The sequence below is a fragment of the Protopterus annectens genome, chromosome 14.part0 (assembly GCF_019279795.1).
Source record: "Protopterus annectens isolate FY-2018-M chromosome 14.part0, PAN1.0, whole genome shotgun sequence".
NCBI lineage: Eukaryota > Metazoa > Chordata > Ceratodontiformes > Protopteridae > Protopterus > Protopterus annectens.
This window is the reverse complement of record NC_056748.1, coordinates 333,175,844-333,190,792: the sequence shown is the minus strand read 5'-3', so window position 1 is coordinate 333,190,792 and position 14,949 is coordinate 333,175,844.

Here is a 14,949-nt window from a genome sequence, read left to right as displayed (position 1 = left end):
TTTTTTTTTATGTTTAAATGCAGTGCGGTGCATGAATATGTAATTACTGCTGCTGCTCATTGTGCATCACCGCACATAGATGTAAATTCTGTGTAGGCCTCTGTCAAAGCCTACACAGAGTTTATGAATCCCAGGGCAAATGTTTTTGTACAGTGTTAAATGGTTTATTAATCACTGGTATTAGTTTTCTTAAAGATGTATAAATAATATTGCAGTGTTTTTCCCTTTCTTCCACTGTAGTGTGACACATATACATATGTGTGAACATCACTTTGTCACCATATTACCAGTTAGCATAAATGAGTCCTACAATACAAAACTGGACAAGAACATTGATTTTATACCTATCTATGAAGTGTGCATGCACCCAGCAAAAAACATTCAAATATTTGCAACTATCTACATAGGAGAAGCCTTACTGACAAAAAAAACTGGCATGTATAATTTATAATTTTGGGTATATTCTTTCTTAAATGAATGGAGACCTGCAGTTTTTGGATCTATTTGCAGAGAGTAAATGTGTGTTTTCTTTTTTTTGAAGGCTGATTGAGAAAGGTCACATCTGATGAACTCTGCATGTCTTTGCTAGTTGTGAAGAATACTGACAGTTTTATCCTTGAACATAGAGATGTCTGGATGGGACTGCTACAGAATCCTGAAAGCCCAAAATCCTGAAGACCAAAATCCTGAAAACTCAAAATCCTGAAAACTCGTAATCCTAAAAACTCAAAATCCTGAAAACACACAGGATACCCAAACTTACTATATTCCAGCACAAGTACATACAGAAATGTATTACCGTTCAACTATACACAGGGAAGCAAGCCCCCCTGCACCCCCCCATCTTGGGGGCTAGGCCCCCCCTGCTACTTAAATATAACAACTCCAAGATTGCACTTCAGTACACTAAGTGCAATCTCGGAGTTGACATATTTAAGTAGTAGGGGATGTAGGGGGTGCAGGGGGGCTTGCCCCCCTGCTTATACTTGGAGAAGAGTAATATGGTTAGTGTTTTATTTGTTTCTGTATGTACTTGTGCTGGAATATAGTAAGTGTTGGTATCCTGTGTGCTTTCGGGATTTTGAGTTTTTGAGATTCTGAGTTTTCAGGATTTTGAACTTTCAGGATTTTGGTCTTCAGGATTTTGGGCTTTCAGGATTCTGTAGCGCTCCCGTCTGGAATTATTGCCTAAAACTAGTGGTACAGAAATTATTTTGGTACAGGTTATGTAAGAAAAGAGAATAGAGCCTGCAAGAAGCAAACCTTCTTCTTCGTCTTCTTCTTCTGGCTTTTTCCCGGTTAGGGGTCTCCACAGTGGATCACCTGTCCGCTCATGATTGGGAGTAGAGTTTTACGGTGTTGAGTTGACAGCCGGAGCCGAACCTTCCACGGAAGGCACGCACACACTCATACCTATGGCCAATTTAGAGTGTCCAATCCACCTACAGCATGTCTTTGGGATGTGGGAGGAAATCAGAGCACCCAGAGGAAACTCACGTGACCACAAGGAGGACATGCAGACTCCATGAAGGCACCCGAGCCAAGGATCGAACCGGAGAACCTCTTGCTGTGAGGCGACAACGCTAACCGCTGCACCACTGCGGCCGCCCAGCCTGCAAGAAGCAAACCAGTTAGAGAAAATAAAGATACTGGGCCAGATTCAATAAATTCTGCAATAAGTGTAAACGATATGTATTGCATTCAGTAAAATTATTATCACATTTTCTTTTGTGCTTTCTAAGTCTACATGTTGTCTACACTTTGTGGTAACCTTTATGAATTCCTGTTGATATTTAAAACTGTACGAATATCAGTAGAAAAACTAAAATTAGGAGGAAGAAAGTGCGAGTTATTTCTGTGTTATCTGTGCATTCAAAACACTGTACATTTAGTATACACTTAGTGTAGGTGTTATCGAATCCCGAGGACTGTATGTGTGTGCGCGCGTGCACATGCTCAAGTTCCTGACAGCCAAACCTACTATCATCCCTATGCCCATAAGACTGTTTATATTTCTTCAGGCAAAAGACTCAGACTGGATACACTACCTCAGTTAATAAAGAGAATTCCTGTTTCTAATAGGTTCATAGGTAGGTACTAGGCTATCTGCCCGAGGGCATTTATAAGCCTAGCCAGAGTGTGTCAGCTTTCGCCACCCCATTGATTAATTAACTGATCCTCTGTCAAGCAGAGCCAATGAAGTGATCCCAGGGGTGTATTTTCTGTTACCCATCCACTCGTCAAGGTTTCTCTTGAAGAGGGTTAGTGAGGGGCTCTGCCTGATGTAATTTGGAATTTTGTTCCAAAGCATGGGGAGTCTCTGTGACAGGAATCTATCCCTCCAGCATGTTCTATTTATTGTTGTGGCAAGGTTTAGCTCACTAGAGCGTGTGGCTCGCAGTGACTTGGATTTCTTTAGGTGGAGCATGTCCATCAATTCTGAGTTGGACATGGCTTTGTAAGTCAGGCAGAGATCACCTCTGAGTAAGCGATATGCCACTGAGTACAGATGGATTTTTTTTCAGTCGGGCTGCATAGGACATATGTTTGAGGCCAGTAATCCTCTTGGTGAGGTACTTTTGTGGTCTTTCCAGCTGTTGGAAGTGTCTTGTGAGGTACATCGCAAATGGGGCATTGTACTCTATGATGGGTCTAATGAGTGATGAGTAGAGGGGCACTAAAACCTCTGTATTTCTAGATGTGAACCCTTCGGTAATTAGATGGGCCACATAGAAGGATTTCCTAATTACTTTGGCAATATGATTGTCAAAGGAGAGATTACTATCTACCTAGGTCCCCAGATCTCTTATTAACTCTTCTGTATTAAGGGGGCTGCCATCTATGTGGTAATTCGTGGGTGTTTTGTTTTACCCAAATGGGATGACTATGCATTTTTTGGCATTTAGCTTGAGGCCATGACATTGACACCAGGTGTCTGTCTCAGTAAGGCCCTTTTGGAGGATGTCCGTGTCAGCTGGAGAGTCAATTATGGCTCCCAGTTTGCAGTCATCAGTGTACTTGGTTAGCCATAGTCCTCCTGTGTTTGCCTATACTTCTAAGAAGTATATGCTGAACAGTAGGGGTCCCAGGACCAAGCCTTGTGGGACACCACTTGTGACTGGTTTACAGTCGATCCTGGAGCCTGCTATTCTTACCGTGTGAGTTATGTCCGCAAGCCAGTTGGCAACCCATCTTGTGACGTAGGGGTTTATGTTCAGGCTGGTGAGTTTTTCTGTAATACCTGAGTGGGGAATAATGTCAAAAGCCTTGCCATGGTCAAGGTAGGCTGTGTGAACCACCTTTCCTTCTTCTATGGCCTTGGTGACTGTCTCGAAGAAGTCAACCAGGTTTAGTAGGCATGATCTGCCCTTAACAAAGCCAAACTGGGTCGGGTCAAGTGTTTGGAGGTTCCCAATGTCTTTGTTAATGAGTACCATGATGATGCGCTCCATAGCCTTGCAGACTAGGCTTGTTAGGCTTATGGGGCAATAGTTACCAGGGTCAGTTGTGGCCCCTCCTTTGTGGAGAAGAATATCCATTGCTGTGCACCATTCTATGGGCCCGTAGCCTGTGGAGAGGCTGAGGTTGAACAGCATGTTTAAGTGGGGGGTTAGTTCGTTCTGTAGTTCATGCAAGATGCAGCCTGGGACACTATCTGGTCCCATTGACGCTGTGTTTTTTGGCTTTTGAAAGGGCTGTTTTCACCTGTGCATCTGTTATTTTTGGGACACTACACTTTACTGGTATTGTTGTGGGCCCTTTGAAGGTGAGAGGGGAGTGAAGTTTGCACTGAATATATCTGCCAGGATGTTGGCAATATCAGTAGGTTCAGTATATTTTGTGCTATTTTGCACTAGTTCAGTGCATATCTGCGATTTGCCACTTAGATTCTTAACATAGCTAAAGAAGGCTTTGCGGTTATCTTTTGAATCCTTGGCTATTTTTCTTTTGAAGTTAGCCTTGGATGATTTCATGAGGGACCTTAGTTTCTTACTGATACTGATCAGGGATGTCTTTCCTTCTTGGGATTTGCTTTTTTTCTGAACTAATTTCCTCCTTCTATTGTATAGCCTGTTTATTGCAGGGGTCCACCAAACTGGTTTCCTTCTCTTAGAGGATTTCCTAATGTTGAATATAATCTTTTTTCCCCTAAAGTCTTACTACAGCTGATAACATGCTATATTAGCTCATATGCATGGGACATGTTGTATAACAGTGTCTATGTTTTGTTCCTTAGTTGCTCTGTAGAGCTGAACATTTATCATTTATTTTACATAAAACATTCAAAAGGTAATTTAGAGAATTTTGTTTCATAAGTTGTAGATGTTCCACAGGTCTTTGTTGTATCTTTTATGGCCGGAAAACTCTCCTTTAGCCCATATTTATTCAGTGCTGCAGGTTATGTGAGTTTGTCAGAATAACCTCTCCAATGGCAGCCAACAGCTCTCCTGCCACTGAGTGCCAAGTTCCTGTGGGAGGAAGCATGCCCAAAAGCAACCACTGCTGCTCCTAGATTTGTTGGCTTGAGTACCCTATCCTCCACATGATGGCATGACTTTATAGGCCACTGTATGCTATTAGGCTTGGCGTAAGATTTTCTGTGCATCCAAGACAGGCATTCCTCTCTGTTCCATCCAAAAGTCATGCTTTACTGTGCCATATAGTTTAATTAAACTAGTTGCCATTCTGAATCCCAGTCTCCACCATGACTGCAGGCAGTACCCTCAGCAGCATATTAACCTACCCCTCCAACCCCACCCCCAGGAGAGGTACTTACTCTCACGCCAGATTCTGCTGGTGTCTGAGTAGGGAATCTGACTCAGGTCAGCTGGGTCATAGTCAGGCTTTTTTTTCCCCTGCCAGTACACCAATGGAGCCAGTTGGTTTAGAGATATCAATGTTAACTAGTAACTACCATATAAAAATGTTTTGATTAAGGGATGTTCTTTTCACTATAAACTCAACATTTGACATGGATTTGCTAACAGATTGCATATATATTACTATACTAATTCAAATGCTAAACTATCAAATGTATAGACAGATTTTGTGACTTCAGTAAGTAGGTTATAGACAAACATATTAGACTGCTGTTTTTAACTAAGTTGTACTCCTAATCCTGATTATCTTGTCATTGTTAATATTTTGTAGATCTGTACATCTCTGTAATTCCATTTCCTCAATTACTAAATCTGTCCTGGACATGAATGTATCTAAAATCAGATGCCTGATGTTTTTATTAGGTCTTACCACTTATTTACCATATACCAGTGCTAACACACTAAGGGGTCACTCTTTTGCATTCTTTTTCTTTATGTGGAAAACCCATATTATTTACTGAAAAGCCTGGTTTCTCTAAAATTATACATCTTGCCATAGTTTGTATAAACAAAAGAATCTATGCCTACCAAATTTTATACTCTGACAGACCTGAAATAGTTAATTTTACATAAGACAATGGATTCTTTTAGGTTTTTATAATTCAGAGAAGTAAAAAGCATGTTTAATATTAAAACAATTGTACAGATAATTTTTCCGGTACCATCTGTCAACTAATTGCATTACATGGCATGTAGGAGATTCCTGTACAGCATTACAGCATATTAGTCTTGATTGGAAAATATATTTTATATTGAATAAACTCAGCCATCTATATCCCTAGGGGGTCCCCAACTTCTCTGAGCAATGCATTTCATGTTTCATCTGAATATATTACAGTGACTGTTATTTTTCATATACTTTAATGAATGTTTCTATTAAATTAATCCTGAATGGAAGTTTTCCATTTGAACATAATTTGAATATGAATATTTTTACATCATATGCATGTATGTGTGTGTGTGTGTGTGTGTGTGTGTGTGTGTGTGTGTGTGTAAATATATATATATATATATATATATATATATATATATATATTTTTTTTTTTTGAAGAAAGAACAATATTTTAATATTCAGTCAATACAGGACACATGGTAGCATATAATGCTCTGTACATCGTTTTACTGTTTATTATTTAGTTATTTAAATATTTATTTATTTTCCAGTTTGCTTGTAAATGACTGTGACTTAGCTATCCAAGAGGATCTGAGATTTAATCTTGGATCTAAAATGATTCGCTACATTTAGTGTAACACTGAATATTTTATTTACAAAATAAAGATTCTAAATACACCATGATTTGTATCCTGCCAAAGTAAATTAATTTATTTCACCCACTTTTAAATTTGGTAAAAGACATGTATTTTAGTAGTATATATGTAGTGTATATTTCAAGTGACATCTCACAGTATGCATAATCTGGCTATATTACACTGCTTTTATGGCTTTAATAAATGAATATTGTTTGATGATTCAGTACAGGTACTCCATACAAGCTGATCTTTACCATATTTCAAATGTTTTAGTAGTCATCTGCTAATATGCACTCTACTAAAACCAGACATGGTACCCTTTATGTCAAGTAATATGTAATTATGTCCAGCTGGTATAATTCACATTTCAGCAGTTGCTCATGCTCCCTGCTCATTCTTTGGTCTTTTTTTCAGTTCTACCTGTCCCACTTACCTCATAATTCAGTGCTTCCAAATAATTTCTGTTTAACTTTATAACTTCCAAGCTGTGTACATGCTACAAAATTATTAATTCTTCATAGATCAGCTACTATATCCCGCTTAACAGTTCAGTAACTATGTTAGCATCTGTCTACCATCTTGGAATACCATCAGTGTCCTTAGAGTGCATACACAAGGAAAATTTCTCATGCATTCATATTTGTACCTCTGCCTTTTCCTATTGCATCATTTGAAGCACAAAAGCACAGTACCTGATGGCAGAAAAGGACTGCTTGGCCTCTCTAGTCCTCTCATTTTCCTACATATTACTTGCATAGCGGATACTACACAACCACTTATGTCTTTTCCATCCCTTAACAAAATTTCCCTGATGCTCATCCAATGTATTTTTTTACTCACTCACTGCCTTTGACCCTTCTGATTCTGTTGGCAGGTGCATTAAATTATTTGTGTCTACTTTAATGAAAATACCTCCTTATTTTTGTAACAGTCACATTTTTCCATAATATTTTATACAATTGTTCTCATACATATTTTTAATTAGTGCTTTTTTCTGTGTCATAGTAACCATTATCTCTAGCCCAGTTTTCTGTCACAACCCAGTTATTGCCTACTTCTGTGGCACCTCTAATTGCATCTGGAGCTCAGTAGGAGTCCAGCCATGATGCGCAGGTAATGGAAACATATTGGATGTTTAAGAAACATGCCTTTCCTGTATGAGCTCATATATGACAAGAAAGCTAAAACAGTTCCATTACCAACAAGAAACAGACTGCAGCATCAACCCCTGCACCTCCTGCTTACTTCTGCATACTAATTACATGGATGCACAACCACATGAAAATGTGAAGAGCCTCAAAACTTTGAATAACTGCTGGCAGACAAACAGAAACTGTGCAGACTCTTATTTTCTATATAGAATAACAATCAGTTGGGATATCGGGGGGTGTACCAGATGACTTCAAACTTTATACCATTTGTATCTAAAAATCTCAAACACATATATCCTCATACATGTAGATATGCCAAATCTAACAAGTTATAAAACTGCTGGGAAGACCTGCAAGTTGCTGTTCTCAGAGTAAACTATTTGCAAGTAAATGTAAAAAAAAACATCCCTAGATGAAAGAGGAATACCTCAGCTTGCTCATTTCACCCTATTGGCTAGCTACCCCCTCCTAACTACAGTTACTAGTGGTGTAATGAAAATTGCATTGCTACCTTAAGGTACTGCAACTCTTTTGAAAGCACTTTCCATGTTGAATTCTGTGGATCACGCTGACATGTCTAACATTTCAGTCATAGCCCTGTCTACCTCTTTTCTTCAAGACTACATGTATTAAGCTGGGCTAATCAAAATCAGAATCAAAATATTGCTTCACAAAAATCACTACATAGCAAACACAAGATTACAAAGACAAAAGTTACAAGTTCTTTGTGGTGAAGGTTCATGGGATCATAGAAAATTACTAGGCTAATGGCTTAAGAGCCCTTACAAGCCTAGCCAATATAACCCAATTTTCCCCAATATTTGGCCCCTAAGGACAAGAGGATAGCATGGATTTGTGCCTGTGCAATGAGTATCTTACAGATTGCACCTGTCAGTAAAGGACATAGGTACTACTCTAGGTGTGAATTTGTGATTTCCCATCCATTGATCCAAACTGCATTTGAACAGGGCCAGGGAAGGTTCTGCTTAATGTGAATAGGAAGCCTGTTCCAAAGAGGAGACTATCTCTGACACACATATCTGTCTCTCCAGCATGACTAAGTTTAGATCCCTAGATTGGATGATCCTTATGCTGTTTGACTTGCAGATGTGTAGCATCTCCATCAGGACTGGATTTGTAAGTGCCTTGTAGGTCAAGCACAGGTCACTCATTAATAGTCGGTAGGAGACAGAGTAAAAGGTTAGGGATTTTAATCTATCTGCATAGTTCATGTTGTCTACACCATGTATTTTCTTTGTGAGGAACCTCTGTGGTTGTTCCACCTGCTGTAAGTGTCTAGTTAAATACATGCCAAATGGCACATTGTACTCGATTATTGGTCTAAGAAGGCTGAGAAGAGTGGAACTATAATCTCCTTGGATCTGGATGCCATACCTTTATTTATAAGTTATGGCACATAAAAAGACTTCCCCACCAATGTGAACACATGGCAGTCAAAGCTCAGGTTACTATCTATCTGCATACCTAGATCACTCACCTCTGAGTTTGCTCTTAGGAGTGTGCTACTGATGTGATTTGCAGGGGTATTTGACTTCCCAAAGAGTATGATAGTGCATTTTTTCACCTTTGATTTTAGGCCATGGTTCTAACACCAATTATTTGCCTGATCTAGACCTTCCTGAAGGATATCTATATCACTGGTGATTTAATGATTTCCTCCCAGCTTGCAGTCACTGGCAAACTTTGTCATCCAGAGGCCTTTCACATTAGCCTTGACTTCAGAGAAGTATATTCCATACAAGAGTGATCCCAGTACTGAGCCCTGTGGCTACACCAATAGTAACTGGCCACTTGCTGGATCTGGATTCACCCACTTTAACCACATGTCCTGTCCATGAGGCAATTGGCTATTCATCTGGTGATGTAGAGATGTATGCCCAGTTTTATGAGTTTATTTATAGTACCTGAGCGGAGAATAGTACCAAATGTCTTTGCCGGTTGATGTAGGTGGTATGTACTGTTTTACCTTCATCCATGGTGTGACATCCAGATAATATCAAACTGAACTGCCACCAAATAATATGATGTCCCCTGTTATCCTGGGACTCCAATGTCAGGCTGTCACTTAAACAAGAGTAATATTTCACAATTTTCCCCTAAGAGCACAACAGGAACACACTCTATAGCCTGGGACTGGACTGTATTCTTCTGTCTACCCCAAATATAACTCCTTATTATACAATTCAGACAATGTGTCCCAGTTTAAGACCTGTGATACACTCACTGTAAACAAATTAAATCTCACATAACCAAACACTTCTGGGAAAGCCTGACACAGATTTCCAGGTGGTAATGCTGCCACAATCAGAGTATTTTCATGCCCTTTTAAAAGGGTGCCCAATTATAAAAATTAAATATTAAAACAACTAGTAGCAAATGACCTAAGCAACCAGGCTTTCAGAGTGGCCTGAGAAGCTATGAAGGGAAGTATAAAACAGTAAAGAAAACACTGATTTATGAGCCACTATGTAAATTAATAAAAATATTTAATAATAATAAAATGAGTAAAAACATAAAGCAATGATTTCCAATGAACAAACAGACCTTACTCACCAGGAAAATGAAATCAGTACTGTAGGATAAAAATCCAACATTCAGAAAATCTCTAACTGATTAGTTATAATTTCCTATGTGACTAAAGAACACTGTCTCTGATCTAAACTAAGTTTTTACAACAGAGCTAAGGCAGGCTTACAGTTCTTGGTGAGTCATTTTGGGTATCCACTGCACAGTACATCTGTAAACAACTCACAAATGGCTAACTGACAACTGTAACTGACTTCACCTGTCCAGTTCTAATTTTCATTTCATATTTTGAAAATCAACCAACAGCTGTTTACTAAAGTTCCTTCCTGTCTTTCAGCTTCTGACTGTAACACATAGCAACTATCAAAATTCCAATGACATCATCTGCAGATCAGCTGAATCTGAGACAGTTTGCCTTTTGAATCTTTCTTCACAAACATGCACAGTTAGAAATGTAAAAGGACACTGTTCAAGTCTTTAACACATTCTGTACAAACAAATTATAAATCAACATGTAAGAACTTATCTACAATATCATAGCTAACCATGCTGGCATACAATACACTGGTCAACTACAGCCAGACGTGTTAGCACAAATGACAATGTCTAATTTCTTCACACATGGCCTTAGTAACTTTCTCAAAGAATTCCACCAGATTCAGTAGGCATGACCTGCCCTTGACAAAGCCAAATTGGGTTGGGTCCAGTGTTTGGAGGTTTCATAGTTCATCTATTAAGTCCATGATTACTCTTTCCATGGCTTTAGATATAAGACTAGTAAAACATAGGATCTGCTACTTCCTGGGTCAGTAGATGGCCCCCCTTTATGCAGAGGGATAACTGTTGCTGCCCTCTGCTCTATGGGGACAAAGCCAGTCCAGAGGCTGTGGATAAATAGAGATCTTAACAGGCCTGGTAAGTCCTGATTTAAGCTATTTAAGATGCAACCTGGTATATTGTCAGGCCCCATTGAAGCCATATTTTTAGCTTTTGAGAGCACAGTGGCAACCTCTTCTTTGGTGACAATTGGCAGTGGAGTGGTGGAGGGTATTTCTTGGGGAATAACTGGAGATGATGGGGAGGTGAAATTTGAGCTGAATTTGTCATCCAGCAGATTTGCTATATCATCCAGCTGAGTATAGGTGATACCTTCTACAACTAATTCTGCACATTGTTAGGTGTTGTCCTTAAGACTGAGGACATAACTGAAAAATACCTTATGGTTATCCTTAGCTTTGGAGGCTATTTTTACTTTAAAGTCTGCTTTCAGAGACTTGACTAGTTATCTGATTATCTTGTTTAGACTAATGAGGGACTTTTTGCTATGTTGTACACATTCCCTCTTATGTCTTGACATGATTTTCTTCCCTTCTTTTGTTGTACAACCTATTAATATTAGGGGTCCACTAGAGTGGCTTGCCTTTGCACTCAACATAGTAGAAATGATCCCCCTATACTTACTGCTAATGATATAATAAGCTATACAGTTACCACAAAGGGATGCAAATATAAATGCTTTTCTTTTTGTGAGTCGCAATTGTTTTCTTTAGTGCTTCAAATAGCAAATTTAGAATTGATAAATGGTATTCTCAAAACATTGTACTTGAAACTATTTTTTCAAGCATTTCTTTTTTGAGAAAATATCTATATTCCACATTTCAGTGTTGTCTTCTCTTTTTTATATGGCTGTTGGTCCAAATCATGCACTCTTTTTCTCCCTATCCATGTTCTTGTTAAGCAGGGGTTTTCAGAGTGGTTCAAATATACCACATTGTGTCCCACCAGCTATCAGTAAAGAGGTCAAATATAATACATTTTCCAGTTAATTTGCACCAAAACATCCTATCAAACTTTTTTGTTGCTTCTTCATTTAACTTTAGTTCTAATTAATGTATCAAAGGTCCATTTCTACTGAGTTGTTACTATTTCTCCCTTTCTAGTTGTTTGTTTCATTTTTTTAGATGTTTGCTTCCCAGGTGTGTGTTGTTTCCACTAAACAAAAGTTTTCAAACTTTTACTATTTCTCTATTTCTGCCAAGTAAAATATAATTATTTCTACAGAATCTTTTGTGTCAGTGTTGTAAAAGTTTTGTGTTGCCAGCAAACAAGCACATTTTCCTTCCAGATGTTGTGCAAAGTTACATGCCTATGTCATATATCTGACAGCCTGAACAATGCTACCTTCCTAGGAAAAAATCCAAATTTGCTTGATTCTTATAGCAGCATTTTCTGTCCAACTGTTTCAAAATACCCTGTTGTTAACACTTTGAATGAGTGCACAGCATTTAGGCATTATGCATGGTGGGCAATGAGACCGATCATTGTGTGAGCCAATTTCAGTTGCATTGGTGGTCTCAAATTCATAAGTAACAAAACCACATGCATTCAGCTATAACATGTAGAAGTAAGTACACATCATGCACAAATTTGCAACACTTGCTTGTCATACTATTTTTACTTCATTCTTCATCTGTCAATCTCTGCTCAGAAGTTTATATTTCACTCAGACATTTCCAATGATTCTATCTGTATTGGCATAAGGGTAGTGGAATTCTGTAATTTAATGTTTCTAAAATTCCTGTAAGGAAAATGTTATTCTTTGAGGTGAAGAAAACATTCTGACAGTCTGCAACAGCCTGAAGCTGTAAAACTCCTGCTTGCTTAGAGAATTAGTAGGAGATGACAGTCCAGAAATTTGAAATAAACGTTTTCATATTCTGTGGTTCCCTTTGATAGCATAATAGGAGTTCTTCAAAAATGTAGGCTCTGTTTATAACATCACAAGCTCTCCCCGGTGTTCTTCAGTCTCCCACAATGAGGTTAATATTGCCTACAGAAGCACTGACTGATTTTAAATTAACTTACTGTACCAGGGGCCAATAATAGTGCCAACATATGACTTTTTAAAGGTAGAATACCCCAAAATTCTGACTATTTTTGAAAACCAAAGACCCATAAGAACATCAGCACCCCACCACATAGGCCAATTGCAGCAACAGAAAGCTCCAAATTTTATCCACTGGCCATTTATGTAGACCAGAAAACTCAAGTACTCATATAGGTTAAGAGACTCATTAGATTTCCTTGGCAAACATGGAAATTATTTATGCTCTGAGGAGTTAATATTCATAACCATGAATGTTATTGATTTGTTTCCGGTCATCGCTCAAACTCAGGGGGTAGAATGGTTTAAGGAAACTGTGGCTAGAAGTGAGTTACTTTCCACCAATGATACCAGATGAGTACAGGAATTTATGGAGCTTAACCATAAGAAAACTTTCCTCTACTTGAAGGAGAATACAAACAAAAGCAGGGTGTGGCTATGGGGGGCAGCTTGTGCTTATGAAATATATCTTTAACGCCACAAATATTAACTGTTGGAATTCATACAGCAATATTGTTTGTATCTTATGGAAGGAGACCAATGAGAAGCTAAAATAAATTATAGACTATATTGATACTACCACACCCCTTTTTGAAATATAACTTTCATTTTCCAAAGAGAAAAATATACTTTCTATATGTGGCTATTATGAAGCACAAAACTATTAAAACTTTTACTTCAACTATATACAAAAAAAACAAAATTCTCTAATTCCTACTGCCACTATACAAATAGCCATTCATAAGTACAAAAAAAAGAGTTAGTTAAAAAATAATTTGTTAAGTTAACCAGGATCATATCAAATTATGAGATGGTTTTGGTAGAGAGTGAAGTTTTTAATTAACATGTTTCTGGAGAGAGTTTATCTTTTAAAATTGTTAAAAGAGGTAAGGGATGAAATTATTCATGGGGAAGGCACAAAGTTTGTGCCGTTACTCGGTTCATAGGTTTTTACTAGGCTAACAACCACAAGAGCCTTTTTAAGCCTAGCCATGCATTCCAGATCTCTGACAAGTTCTGATACCGTTGATAAAGGTAATCATGGGCCTGGGAGATGAACCATTTACAGATTACTTGTGTCCATTAGAAAGTTAGGTACCAAACCAGGGATGAAGTTCCGGTTTCCCATCCAATTGTCCATGTTGCACTTGAATTTGGTTAGGGAGGAACTCTACTTCACATGGATGGAGAGCCTGTTCCATAGACAGGGTAGTCTCTTGGATATATACCTATAAATCCAGCAGGTCCTATTTATATCATAGGCAAGGATTAAGTCTTTAGAATGGGTAATTCTGGTGATGTTTGTTTTGTGGATATGCAGGAGGTCCATCAGAGTGGGGTCTGACAATGCACTGTATGCCAGCCATAGATCTCCCCTCAAAAGCCTGTAGGAAACAGAATGCAGGGATGGGGCCTTGAGGTGGTCTGCACAGGACAGTTTACTTATACCCTATATTATTTTAATGAGGAACTTCTGTGGATGTTCCACTTGTTGGATATGCCTGGTTAGGTACTTACCAAAGGGGGCATTGTACTCAATGATAGGTCTGATGAATGCCAAAACATTGGAACAATAACTTCCTTGGACTTAGATGCCATACCTTTGTTTATAAGTTGTGCAACACAGAGTGATTTACTCACCACTGTAGACACATGATGGTCAAAGGCTAGATTATTATGTGTGTCTCTATGTCCCCTGAATATTGGGTCAACTCTAAGGGGTGTATTGTCAATATGATAGTTACAGACAACAAAAAACTGAGTGAAAGTAATAACAGCTTGGGTCCTTTTTCTGACAAAAACTTTGAAAAGGCTATGGTCCTAAATTACAACCAAGACTCCTAGGTAACTAAGTATTCCTCTTCAGTGTATTGGAAAAGGTAGGTAGATGGGGGGGTGTAATTGGCCCTGTTTTTTTAGAATACAGGGAAACACACTAGCAGGTTTTGTTGAATGCCACAGTTTTTCCTGGTATCAATGACAGGATTTCTCTAAGGAGCTTGCTTCATTTAAAGGCAGATGAGATTAGATAAAAATAGTTTAAGTGGGTGAACATAGAAGCAATTAAGTTAGTATCTAATATATGTATTGTTATTTAGAAATATATTTTCTTAACAGATGAAATGTTTATTATATATGTGTTTTTATAGGAGAATTATTCATGCATTATACAAAGCTATATATTTTTAAAGAACATATTAATGTGTTTTTAACTTGAGAGCACACTTAATTAATT